This window comes from Budorcas taxicolor, chromosome 6 (assembly GCF_023091745.1).
Source record: "Budorcas taxicolor isolate Tak-1 chromosome 6, Takin1.1, whole genome shotgun sequence".
Lineage (NCBI taxonomy): Eukaryota > Metazoa > Chordata > Mammalia > Artiodactyla > Bovidae > Budorcas > Budorcas taxicolor.
In genome coordinates, this window is record NC_068915.1 from 111,387,715 (window position 1) to 111,400,737 (window position 13,023).

At 43.5% G+C, this 13,023-nt stretch overlaps 1 non-coding gene across 1 annotated transcript; it reads right to left on the bottom strand.

The window, feature by feature from the left end:
- Positions 1 to 12,513: 12,513 nt before the first annotated feature.
- LOC128050128 (U6 spliceosomal RNA) lies at positions 12,514 to 12,620 on the bottom strand. The gene has a single exon (XR_008199638.1). It is a non-coding gene; the product is annotated as a U6 spliceosomal RNA (small nuclear RNA).
- Between the last annotated feature and the right edge of the window lie 403 nt (positions 12,621 to 13,023).

Sequence of the window (13,023 nt, forward strand, 5' to 3'; positions counted from 1 at the left end):
CAGATGTCAAACTTGGGATTTAGCCTCTCAGATCTCTCTGAGGAGCTGCTTCAAAGTTAGGTAAGGGAGGAGCCAGGATACATCGGAGTTTTTGCAACAAAGACCAGGCTGTCAGAACATCAACAGATTACTGCTAATTAAAGAAAATCAGATAATCTCAAGGAATTTAGTACTTTTCTATGTATGGGAAGATGCAAAATTCTGGACTCCCTGAAATCATTCCTTTGATAAGCACCTTAGCTCTCTGGGGCCAGCATCCGCTTTTCTCATCCCAAGCCCCCTCATGGTACACCAGGTACAAATTTGGGGGTGGCTGCAGGGGCTGAGGGCTCGGTGGGGCAGCTCATCTGTTTCCACTCTGAGTTCCCTTCAGGGTTCGTTGTGGGGTGGAGGACAGGGCAGCTCTAATAGTCTAATGACTGCAAATCCTTTGTTTACTGATACAGCAGGCAACATGCTTCATTCACAATAGTCAAGATACATTACATATTAAAGGAATGATTTCGATGAGCCCACGCATTTTCATCTTCTCTTACCTAGAAAGGGCTTCCCTCATGGCTCAGACAGTAAAGAGTTCACCTGGAATGCAGGAGAGACCCAGGCTTGATCCCTGGGTCAGGAAGAGCCCCTGGAGAAGGGAATGGAAGCTCACTCCAGAATGCTGGCCTGGAGTATTCCATGGACAGAGGAGCCTGGTGGGCTCCAGTCCATGGGGGTCTTGAAGTGTCAGGCACGACTGAGTGACTAACATAATACTACATACATAGAAAAGCCCTAAAACCCTTAACTTGAGATGTCTGTTTTTTTGTGATTAGTAGTAATCTTTTGGCGATGGCACCCTGCTCCAGTACTCTTGCCTGGAAAATCCCATGGACAGAGGAGCCTGGTAGGCTGCGGTCCATGGGGTCGCGAAGAGTCGGACACGACTGAGTGACTTCCCTTTCACTTTTCACTTTCATGCACTGGAGAAGGAAATGGCAACCCACTCCAGTGTTCTTGCCTGGAGAATCCCAGGGACGGGGGAGCCTGGTGGGCTGCCGTCTATGGGGTCACACAGAGTCGGACACGACTGAAGTGACTTAGCAGTAGCAGCAGCAGCAGCAGTAATCTTTTGATGTTTGACTACAAGTTTTTTTTTTTTTTTTTTTCTCAGCAAAAGCTCCTATAAACCCTGGCCCCTCTGTTACCTCTTAGGAACAATCCTTCAGAGCTACCTGAGAGGCTGCCTTCCTGGGTTACAGTCCTCAGTAAGGTTACCAAATAAAACATAATTCTCAGTGTTTAGGCTGTGCATTTTTTTCTCGACAATATATTCTGTATTATTCATTTATATATTTACCTTTTATAAAATATTTATATTATTATATTTAATGTTTATATATTACATACACTATATATTATTTGTGTGTGCGTGCTAAGCCACTTCAATCATATCCAGCTCTTTGTGACCCCCGTGGAGTATAGCCCTCCAGGCTCCTCTGTCCATGGAATTCTCCAGGCAAGAATTCTGGAGTGGATCGCCATGGCTCCGGCAGGGGACCTTCCCAATCTAAGGATCGGACCTGAATCTCTTCCTCCTGCTGCCTTGACAGCTGGGTTCTTTTCCACTAGCACCACCTAGGAAGCCCCTATATGTTATAGAGTTACATATTACATTACACATATGCTGTGTGCAGTCTCTTCAGTTAGGTCCGACTCTTTGTGGTGCAATGGACTGTAGTCCGCCAGGCTCCTCTGTCCCTGGGATTTCTCAGGCAAGAATGCTGGAGCGGGTTGCCATTTCTTACGCCAGGGGATCTTTCCGACCCAGGGATGGAACCCCCATCTCTTGTGTCTGTTGCATTGGAAGGCGGATTCTTTACCACTGCACCACCTGGGAATCCTCTACAAATTTCATATTAATAAACTGAAGACAGGGAGCAGCTATTTTCTTTGCTCTTTCAAAGTTCTGTGTTCTTGGAAACTTCACTATGCATAGCAAAATATATAGTCAATCAGCAAATATATCTTGCATTCACTTGCTACATGAGATGCTATGATGCCAGAAAATCTCTTGTCATAACCTCGTTGAACTTAAAAGCACCTAGGAACGCCCTTCATAGATAGATTTTTCCAATGATTAAATATGATTCTAAGCCAGGGCTTAGTGTAAGTATTGGGTTTATCTAAACCATCTATTGTTCTTAAACGGTGTCAGAAAGTTGTCACTTTGACTTTTCATTTTTCAAATCAGCTCCCACAGGGGTTTTGTTCACCTCTCAGGAAATTGGCTCCTGAAATGTAAACCTCTGGTGGCAGCTTTCTAAAGTCACATGGTCAACGTATTATAGCAAAAACTGTAGGCACACATGTCTGAGATAAAATCTCAGTATCTTTTGCTAAGCTCTCTTAAAAAAAAATTCCAAATGAGTTCTCTTTAGTAAAAGAGAAAAGCATGTTCAAATTTCAAGCAAACCTTATAAAGTTCATATTTCAGAACACATCATTTCTTTTTAAAAAATATTATTTATTTTTAATTGATGTTTGGTTTACAATATTGGTTTGATTTCTGTCGTACGTCAACATGAATTAACCACAGGTGTATATTTGTCCCCTCCCTCTTTATTCTCCCTCCCACCCTCTGCTTATTCCCACCCCTCTGGGTTATTACAGAGCCCCAGTTTGAGTTCCTTGATTCTTACAGCAAATTCCCACTGACTATTTACACATGTTAGTGTATATGTATCCATGCTTTATTTCTTTGCCTTTGTTGTAGAAGGACCATCTTCCATCATCTCTGCATCTCCTGCGCTTTGAAGAGTGTGTACCTCCTATTACACACCTGGAGATAGTTATTGAAATCAACTAATTAACTATCAAACATATGAACTATTATTTCACACAATGTCTAATATCCAAACCTAGTCACGATATTGGCAGCGAGGGCAACAGACATTTGGAAGCTTTTCAGTTTAGCAGGGAACTTTGGCACATTTTTAAGCTCCATTCCTTACTTCCTTCTTCATTATCAAAGAACATCATTATTTATCAATGCTCCCACTTAAGCAAAGGAGGTATTACCTACTGGATTAGTTGAAATCTTCGAGATATGTACCTGTGTGCCATCCTTTTGATGAATTTGACCTATGATTTGATCATATAAGAAAACATCTCAGCAGGGGCTCTCTGAAGAAACAGGAAAGAGCTCAGGAGGTGAGGAACAGAAAAGGAAGTCAGCGGGGTGCAGAGGGAGGGTGCTGTGGTTAATAAAAAAATAAAGGAGAAAGATTTTCATCTAAAATGAGAAAAGAGAAGACGGGGGAAAACAGCTGCGCTTATACAAGATACTATGATTTGCTTCCATTTATGGGCATAATGGGAAAAAATAGCTTGAACATTGGGGTTAAAACTGGGTTGAATTGAAAAGAAATCCAACTGGATAGAATGGCAAATCTGAACTGAGATGTAAGATACCCTTGAAACGGTGTTAGAAATGTGAGGAAAATGGCCATGCTTTAGGATCCTGACCCACAGGAGTCGCCCGAGGTATATATTCATTTAAACTTCACTGGTTTCCAGCCTATTAGAGTTCACAGAGACCTCGGAATTGGTGAACGGCTGAACTGGCATGCTGTGACAGCCTGGGGAAGAGGATCCTGGTGCTTCTGAGCTGGTATTTCTCAATCCCAGTTATGCAGCTGGATCAGTATAAACCGAAGCCCCAGTCTGCCTTCACCACCACACTGTCTCAGCCTAAGCCACCACAATTCCCCATCTGTCCCACATGGACACCTAGGCGTCATCACTCACACCTACTTTTCTCTCGCCTTCCTTTTCCAGTCCATCACCAAGGGCTGCCAATTTCACATCCTAAATGTGTCCCTAATCTGGCTGCTGCTCTCTTCCACTTCCAGACCATGAGTCCAACTCCCCAACATAATTTTGCATCTTAATTCATCTCTCTGCCCCCCTCATGCCTTTCTCATATCCAGTCTTCTAACAGCAGCCCGAAAGAGCTCTTAACACCCAAGTCAGATCTTTGGTGGCCTGAGAACCAGGCTTCTTTCCTGGGCCTGACTAGCCCTACATGCCTTCCACATCAAACCCTTCTCTTCTGTTCTCTTGCCCATCCAACACCCTGAGACCACTGTCTCCGCTCTGCCCTGGATCTCCACTGAACAGAAGAGAGAGGAACACCAGAGAAGAAAGAAGTGGGAGAGGAGAAAATAGGAGACCTAGCAACATGCTGGAAACTAACCTGGAGGAAGGGCAAGTGATACAACACGGTGGAGGAAGCAGGGCCTGGGGCTGCAGCGAGGGAGAGGGAAACAGAGAGGGCCTGTGCTTACTCCGCAGAGCCCAAGAGAACCTGGGGACTTGGAAATGCCATGAGCTGCTGAAGGCCGGAGGAGACATCAAGACTGAAAATATGAGAGTTGATTGAAAAGTCTGATACAGAACAGTAAGACCCCAGACCCCCTGAGCCCCACCTCTTGGTGCCAGGAAACAGCCCTTCTTCCCTTCTCCGTGGGGCTGGAGGTTAAGTCTCAGGCCTTGAGGATGCCAGTCAGAGGGGAGCCGAGTGAAATGGAGGCACATGGAGCAGAGGAGGCAGGCACTGGATAAAGGCATTTAATGAAAGTCTACAGACTGGACAGGGAGACACTACAGCTTGGCCCGGGACCCTGCTCCCTGACTTGCTTCCAGATCTTCGCTAGTCAGGAGTGTTCCACCCGCCATCACCAGCACACACACATCACAAGACTCTTCCTTCATTTCAGTTCAGTTCAGTCGCTCAGTTGTGTCTGACTGCAAAACCATGAACCGCAGCATGCCAGGCCTCCCTGTCCATCACCAACTCCCGGAGTTCACTCAGACTCATGTCCATTGAGTCCATGATGCCATCCAACCATCTCATTCTGTTGTCCCCTTTTCATCCTGCCCTCAATCTTTCCCAGCCTCAGGGTCTTTGTAAATGAGTCAGCTCTTTACATCAGGTGGCCAAAGTATTGGAGTCTCAGCTTCAACATCAGTCCTTCCAATGAACACCCAGGACTGATTTCCTTTAGGATGGACTGGTTGGATCTCCTTGCAGTCCAAGGGACTCTCAAGAGTCTTCTCCAACACCACAGTTCAAAAGCATCAATTCTTTGGTGCTCAGCTTTCTTCACAGTCCAACTCTCACATCCATACATGACCACTGGAAAAACCATAGCCTTGACGAGACAGACATTTGTTGACAAAGTAATGTCTCTGCCTTTTAATATGCTGTCTAGGTTGGTCATACCTTTCCTTTCAAGGAGTAAGTGACGCTTCTTTGGAGAAATGGAATTGCTCGGGGAAAGTGGCTGCAGATATTGACACTCTGACCATGCTGAGTCTCTCCAGTCAAAAACGCAGTTAGCCTCTAACCCACCTGAGTGAAGCTTGGCAGCACGGAGCTTCCACTCACGTTCTCGTGCCTCATTCTGTGATAAATGCCCAGAGGAAAGACAGAGATAAAAACAGAGAACAAGAACCTCAGAAGAAACAAAGACAGCAAAAGGGCATTTAGAGATTTCATTACTGGTATCTTTAGGGATACAAAGCAAGATATTGAATCCACAAAATAGAACAGGATGACATACGAAAGAGCAACGAGAATAAACAACGCTTCAATTTTATATAATAATAGAAATGAAAAATTAAATAGAAAGCTTGGTGGAAATGTCAAGAAAATCTTTCAAAAACTGGAGCTAGAATCAAAGATAAGAACATTAAGATAGAAGAGATAAGAAAAATAGACAGCCAATCTTGAGAATCAAATAGCCAGCTAGTGGGGATTCCAGAAAGAGTGAAGAAAAGAAAAATTGGAAGGAAATTATCAAAGACTAGTACAGAGAAGTTTCTCTGAGTAGAGAGACACCGCTCCTGAGACCGAGGACGCCCTCGCATCCCCATCACAATGAATAACAAACATCCACATACAGCACGTCATTAAGAAATTTTAGACAATTGGTGAGAATAAGAAGAATCAACGTTTTCAGGTGAAAAGCAAGGCACTACAAACAAATTCAGTTCAGAATAGAATTAGAAAATGCAACAGTGACACAAGATGCTAGAAGACATAAAATGCCTTCAAAATGCTGAAAGAAGATTATTTTCAACAAATAATTCACTATTCAGGTGTCTTAATCAGAGAGAGAAGGCAGTGGCGCCCCACTCCAGTGCTCTTGCCTGGAGAATCCCATGGACGGAGGAGCCTGGCGGGCTGCAGTCCAATAGAAGAGTCGGACACGACTGAGTGACTTCACTTTCACTTTTCACTTTGATGCATTGGAGAAGGAGGAAATGGCAACCCACTCCAGTGTTCTTGCCTGGAGAATCCCAGGGATGGGGGAGCCTGGTGAGCTGCCATCTATGGGGTCGCACAGAGTCGGACACGACTGAAGTGACTTAGCAGTAGCAGCAGCAAGGTATCTCAATAGTCAATTCTAAAGGAAATCAACTCTGACAATATTCATTGGAAGGGCTGATGCTAAAGCTGAAGCTCCAATACTTTGGCCATTGGATGTGAAGAGCCAATCATTGGAAAAGACCCTGATGCTGGGAAAGATTGAGGGCAGGAGGAGAAGGGGGCGACAGAGGATCAGACGGTTAGATGGCATCACCAACTCAATGGACATAAGTTTGAGCAAACTCTGGGAGATGGTGAAGGACAGGCAAGCCTGGTGTGCTTCAGTCCATGGGGTTCCAAAGAGTCAGACATGACTTAGCACCTGAACAGCAAGATATCTTTCAGTCAAGCCTAACTGTAAACCAAGGTTATTCTCAGACCAGAAAGCATTAAACACTTCTACCTCCCACACGGCCATTCTTATAAAGCTATTGGAAGATAAATATATTTTAGCAAGAAGGAAAGTAAACCAAGAAATAGGAAGGCATGAGGGTCAGGGAATAGAGAACCCAGCAGAGAGGCAGAGAAACTCCAGGTCACAGGAATCTTGGAGGGTCATCCAGCCTCCAAGTTTCCAGCCACAGCTGAGGGAATGGGAAACCAGCTGGAGCCCAGGAGACTCTGGAAACAGAGGAGACAGAGCTGGGAGCCCCGGGAGACTCAGGCATTTGAAGATGTTAGGATAGAGACCAGAGGGGAACACACTACTCACAGAGAGCCTGGAGAGGTGCATTGATCCTCCCTTGAACACACAGTTGTGTAGCAACCAAGTGCATGTCTACCAGGAAACTGTTCAAGACTAGGGAAGGAACCACCCAAAAGGACTAGAGGGAAGTGTCCAGAATTTACACAGAAATAGGAATAGTGCCCGTCCCCATCTGCCGACCCAGAAAGTTCCCATCTGCCAACTCGTAATTCACAAGGCGCTTGTGAATAACAGTTCAGCCTCAATAATGGTGAAAAACTAATCCTATCTGTCACCTTGTCAAAAACTCTGAGGTATGCAAAGAAGCAAGAAAATATGACCCCAAATTAGGAGAGATGTCAATTAATTGAAAATGATCCAGAAATAACACAGATGTTTAGACTAATATACAAAGCATTAAAAGTTGCTACATCTGTAGAGCATTTGTTTAAGAAGCCAGAGAAGACCAAACATGGTGAGTGGAGCTATAGAAGAGATTTTCAAAAGGCCCAAATCAGAATTCTAGAGGTGAATAGTATAATGTCTGAGATGAAACACACTGGGTAGGACTAACAGCAGATTAGACATCATTAACCATATTCAAGATTACCTTGATTATGTAATAGCTGCAAGATAATTTTAAAATCCTAGAGGAAGCAGTTTTCCTATCTTCATCCTCATTTATAATCAACACTGGACTTTCCTATTGACAGTACCTTGAGTTAATTACAAAATAAGTTGGCATTGATGTTAAACCTGACATGTCCTTCATCAAAATAGACTCTGTGCAGGTCATAAGGATAAATGGCTGGCTCATTAGCCTGTCATGAATAAATCCCCTTTCTCAAATATATGCATACCATTTTTTTTTTTAACATTTTGTGCTACAGAGAACAGAGTTTTAGTGGGAAGAGCTAGGATGTTAAAGCCTGATTTTCAATCATATTCCCCAAGTATTTGTTGAACATGTCCTGTGTTCTCAGGTATTGTGAGAGGTCCTGGGGACCCACTGGTGAATAAGGCATGGTACCCATTCTCAGGATGCTCCAAATCTGATGGCAAGGGACAAACCAAAAAGCTTGCTATTTCAACGCAGTACACTAAGACCAGGATGGAAAGTAAAGGTGATGATGGAAGTGCACAGGAGCATATCTATTCAGGTTTGGAAGCCAGAGAAGACTTGCTGGAGGAAATGAGGTCTCCTCTGGGATCTGAAAGATGAACAGGAACTTACCCAGTGAAGAAGATGATTCTTGGAAGAGGGGCTGGCAGAGGCTCAGAGCCAAGGGAATACAGGCATCTTTGGGAAACTCAGGGTGGTTAGAAAGTTTGAGGACTGAGTTTGGTGAGAGATATGCCTGGAGAGGCTCAGTGTACATACTGTCCTGAGAGGAAGGGAAGGATGGAAGAAATTTAGAATGTGACCACAGGTACTTTTAAAAATGCTGACTCAGGGGACTTTAGGTGGTCCACTGGTTAAGACTGTTTCCAATGGTGGGGGAATGGGTTCGATCCCTGATCAGGGAACTGGATCCCAAACGCCACAACTAAGACTCGGTGCAGCCAAATCAATAAATATTTTTTAAAAAGAAGTAGGTGAACTTAATTCATTTAAAAGTAAAATGTTGACTCAGGATGCAGTGACTTAAAGGAAGGGCAAGGAGAAGCCCTCTGCCTGTGTGCAGATCACCCCCCTGCCCACCTCCTCAGACCCCTTGCTCCATGCCTACTTTCATTATCACCTCTTTCTGCATCTTCCCATCTCCTCTGGCTCCCTCTCATCAGCACCAAAGCATCTCCCAGCCTCAGTCATCTTGGAAAACGCTCCCTTGATGCCTTTCGGCTGCCATCTCTCTCTCTCTCTCTCCATTAGAGTTTGCCTGAAGACCTGGCCACCTTCGCCTCCACCACTTCTGACTTCACCATCAACTGCTTAGCTTTCGAAAGCCATCAGTGTCTTTCGTGGGCTAAACACAATGGATTTCTTTTTAGCCTTTCTATCACTTTTCATCCTGCAGCCCTTAACATGATTGAAATGTCTGGACACTTTCTTGAAATTCTTCTCTCCTTTTGCTATTCCTTCTAGTCCCTTTCTGCCCACTCCTTTTCCTTTGTTAAAACATTGAAATAAAAAAAAAAAAAGATATTACCTAGGGATTTGTGTTCAGGCCATTTTCTCCACTATTTACAGGATTTAAAATAATATTTGACTTTCTACTATTTATACAAGGAATGCATAAATATATTTGTTTAAAACCATTCATCATTTACAGATAAAGTCAAAGTTCTCCTTAAATACCAGGGAACTTGATTATCCTTTGATGAGATACATTCCTGATTTTCGTTCCTCAGCCTTTAAAAAAAATTATTTGGCTGCACTGGATCTTAGTTGCGGCAGGTGGGAACTTTAGTTGTGACATGTGGGAGCTAGTTCCCTGATCAGAGGTTGAATCCAGGCCTCCTGGGTTGGGAGGACTGGATCTTAGTCGCTGGACCACCAGGGAAGTCCCTGGTTCTCAGCCTTTACATACACTGCTATATACCCAAAGAAAATTTCCACCCTGACATGTTTTGACGATCCTTGTAAATATAGATTTATTTCATTATTTTATTTATGTTTTTTAAGATTGCAGATTAAACCAGAATCTTCTTTGATAACCATCTGCAATCCTGAGCCTCTTCCCTCAGCCCAGAGGTCACTATTGTTTTGGTTTGGTAAAATGATTCTGGACTTTTATAAATCCACAACCATACAGTTTAGTGGAGAAGGAAATGGCAACCCACTCTGGTACTCTTGCCTAGAGAATCCCATGGAGGGAAGAGCCTGGTAGACTATAGTCCATGGGGTCACAAAGAGTCGGACACGACTGAGCGACTTCACTTCACTTTAACATCTTAAGTAAACATACTTTTGCAGCTAGTTTTTATAAATTAGCAATATGTCTGGAAAATCTTCCCTTGTTAGCACTGATGGGTCAACCACCTTCTCTTAATATACAAATCACCACAGACACGGTGGCTTAACACAGCACACATTTACAGTATCAGCCTACAGTTCTACATGTTGGAAGGCCAAACTGGGCATCCCTGGACTAACATCAAGGTACTGGCAGGGCTGCCTTCCTTCTGGGGACAGCAGGTGAGACTCTGTTTCCTCACCTTTTCCACCTCCTAGAGGCTGCCCGAGCTCCTTGGCCTGTGGCCTCTTCTCCATCTTCAGAGTCATCAGAGGAGCATCTTCAAATCTCTCTTTGCCTCTAACCATTCTGCTTCTCATTCACTGTAAGGAACCTTGTGATTCCATTGGGTCCAGGTAAACAATCCAGGAAAATCTCTCATTTTAAAATCCTTAATTCCCTGAAGAATCCCAGGGACGGCAGAGCCTGGTGGGCTGCCGTCTATGGGGTCGCACAGAGTCGGACACGACTGAAGTGACTTAGCAGCAGCAGCAGCAATCCCATCATCTGAAAAGTCCTTTTCCATGAGAGGTAACATGTTTCCAGGTTCCAGGGACCAGGACGTGGATGTGTCTGGGGGGTCATTTTGCTGCTACCACAAGTCCCGTATAATCTGGACCTGTTTCCTTCTTCTATACATATAGGCTCTCCAGGTGACCCTCTTCATTTTCGTGAAGTGTTAGTCTGTTAGTCGTGTCCGACTCTTTGTGATACCAAGGACTGTACCTCACCAGGCTCCTCCGTCTGTGGAATTCTCCAAGCAAGAATACTGGAGTGGGTTTTCTTTTTTTTTTTTTTTAAGTTAGATCATTTCAAAACTTTTATTTATTTATTTTTTTTACTGCCTTCTCTCTTTTTTTTTAAATTTTTATTTTTACTTTATTTTACTTTACAATACTGTATTGGTTTTGCCATACATTGACATGAATCCACCATGGGTATACATGCGATCCCAAACATGAACCCCCCTCCCACCTCCCTCCCCACAACATCCCTCTGGGTCATCCCCATGCACCAGCCCCAAGCATGCTGTATCTTGCATCGGACATAGACTGGTGATTCGATTCTTACATGATAGTATACATGTTTCAATGCCATTCTCCCAAATCATCCCACCCTCTCCCCCTCCCTCTGAGTCCAAAAGTCCGCTATACACATCTGTGTCTTTTTTGCTGTCTTGCATACAGGGTCATCATTGCCATTTTTCTAAATTCCATATATATGTGTTAGTATACTGTATTGATGTTTTTCTTTCTGGCTTACTTCACTCTGTATAATCGGCTCCAGTTTCATCCATCTCATCAGAACTGATTCAAATGTATTCTTTTTGACGGCTGAGTAATACTGCATTGTGTATATGTACCACAGCTTTCTTATCCATTCATCTGCTGATGGACATCTAGGTTCTTTCCATGTCCTGGCTATTATAAACAGTGCTGTGATGAACACTGGGGTACATGTGTCTCTTTCAATTCTGGTTTCCTTGGTGTGTATGCCCAGCAGTGGGATTGCTGGGTCATATGGCAGTTCTATTTGCAATTTTTTAAGGAATCTCCACACTGTTTTCCATAGTGGCTGTACTAGTTTGCACTCCCACCAACAGTGTAGGAGGGTTCCCTTTTCTCCACACCCTCTCCAGCATTGATTGCTTGTAGATTTTTGGATCGCAGACATTCTGACTGGTGTGAACTGGTACCTCATTGTGGTTTTGATTCGCATTTCTCTAATAATGAGTGATGCTGAGCATCTTTTCATGTGTTTGTTAGCCATCTGTATGTCTTCTTTGGAGAAATGTCTATTTAGTTCTTTGGCCCATTTTTTGATTGGGTCGTTTATTTTTCTGGAATTGAGTTGCATAAGTTGCTTGTATATTTTTGAGATTAGTTTGTCAGTTGTTTCATTTGCTATTATTTTCTCCCATTCAGAAGGCTGTCTTTTTACCTTGCTTATATTTTCCTTTGTTGTGCAGAAGCTTTTAATTTTAATTAGATCCCATTTGTTTATTTTTGCTTTTATTCTGGAGTGGATCATAGAGAATCCTTCTGTGATTTATGTCGGAGAGTGTTTTGCCTATGTTCTCCTCTAGGAGTTTTATAGTTTCTGGTCTTACATTTAGATCTTTAATCCATTTTGAGTTTATTTTCGTGTGCGGTGTTAGAAAGTGATCTAGTTTCATTCTTTTACAAGTGGTTGACTAGTTTTCCCAGCACCACTTGTTAAAGAGATTGTCTTTACTCCATTGTATATTCTTGCCTCCTTTGTCAAAGATAAGGTGTCCATATGTGTGTGGATTTATCTCTGGGCTTTCTATGTTGTTCCATTGATCTATATTTCTGTCTTTGTCCCAGTACCATACTGTCTTGATGACCGTGGCTTTGTAGTAGAGCCTGAAGTCAGGCAAGTTGATTCCTCCAGTTCCATTCTTCTTTCTCAAGATTGCTTTGGCTATTTGAGGTAAAAATATGGAACGCTTCACAAATTTGCGTGTCATCCTTGCGCAGGGGCCATGCTAATCTTCTCTGTATCGTTCCAATTTTAGTATATATGCTGCTGAAGTGAGCACTGGAGTGGGTTTTCATTCCCTTCTCCAGGGGATCTTCCCCACCCAGGGATCGAACCCAGGTCTCCTGCATTGTAGGAGGACTCTTTACTGTCTGAGCCACCAGGGAATTCTTATGAATGATTTCCATTCACACTTCCGTCTCCAACTTGAGCTGCATCTATTGGACGACTGAACGTCTCCCCTTTGATGTCCCACAAGCCCTGGAAGCCGAGCTGCCTTTCACTTTCGGGTCTTTGCACACTTTGCTGTCTTGGCTTGAATGACCTTGTATTCTTTCCTCAAGAAATGAATCTTCTTTGTCTTTCAAGACCCAGGCTTGTGTACCTTTCTCCAGGAAACTTTTCGGGATTACTGTTCACATATTCTAGAACTACGCCTCTTGTGTATTCATTCTGTATTGTAG